General features: G+C 32.8%; 1 non-coding gene across 1 annotated transcript; it reads left to right on the top strand.

Moving 5' to 3' along the window:
* Window positions 1-269: 269 nt before the first annotated feature.
* Window positions 270-401, top strand: LOC111823106. Its single transcript, XR_002826112.1, has one exon. It is a non-coding gene; the product is annotated as a small nucleolar RNA SNORA72 (small nucleolar RNA).
* Window positions 402-1,023: the final 622 nt, after the last annotated feature.

Genomic DNA, 1,023 nt, shown 5'->3' with positions numbered 1-1,023 from the left:
GTTGAGATATGTTTTACAATTAAAAGAAGCAGTGATTTTTAAAATTTCTTTCTGGTACATAAAAGATGGAAAATGCTATCATTGCTAGGGTCTTAGATTTAGTGAAATATGATATGCATATATGTCCTCTCCAATGTGCGTAGAATATTCCCTAAAAGATACACAAGAAACAAGGGAAACGGCATTGGAGGGATACTTTCATTTTATTACAGCTTTGTTGAGATATAATTTACTTGCCATAAAATTTATCTTTTAAAATTATATATTCACTGTGAATATACTCACTGTTCTGATTTTGTAATAATCAGGACAGGCTAAATATTTACTATATTAAGACCATGCATGTGTCCCCAGACCCAGTTCTTTCCCTAGATCTGGTTTTATAAATGCTGGTAATAAACCAAGTCTGACTTATATGGTTAACTTCCAGAAATGACAGCACAGCTAGTACAATAACTGGAAGATAACCTCTGCTAATTTCATGATTCCCAGTAGTCATTAAATGAATTGTAAAATTATTATTGTTTTAAAATAAATAAATTAAATGATACATTCAGTGTTTTCAGTGTATTCACAAAGTTATGCAGTCATCACTACTACTTAATTCCAGAACATTTTCATTGCCCCCCAAATTAGCAGTCACTCCCCATTCCTTCCTGCACCCAGCCCCAGGCAACCACTCATCTACTTTCTGTCTCCATGGAATTTCCTTTTCTGGAGATTTCATATAAATGGAAAAATATAATACATGGCCTGTGGGTAGCTTCTTTCACTTAGCAGAATGTTTTTAAGGTTCATCCATGTTGTAACATGTAAGTACATACTTCATTCCTTTTCAGGTCTTAATAATATTCCATTGTATGGATATACCATATTTTTTACCCATTCATCAGTTGATGGATATTTTTGTTGTTTCCATCTTTTGCTATTGTGAATAATGTTGCTATGAATACACATGAACAAGTTTTTGTGTGGACATATGTTTTCCTTTGTTTTGGATATCTACCTAACAGTGGGATTGCT

The sequence above is a fragment of the Myotis lucifugus genome, unplaced genomic scaffold (assembly GCF_000147115.1).
Source record: "Myotis lucifugus unplaced genomic scaffold, Myoluc2.0 scaffold_393, whole genome shotgun sequence".
NCBI lineage: Eukaryota > Metazoa > Chordata > Mammalia > Chiroptera > Vespertilionidae > Myotis > Myotis lucifugus.
The sequence above is the reverse complement of the archived record's forward strand: the minus strand, read 5'-3'. Positions and strand labels throughout refer to the sequence as shown.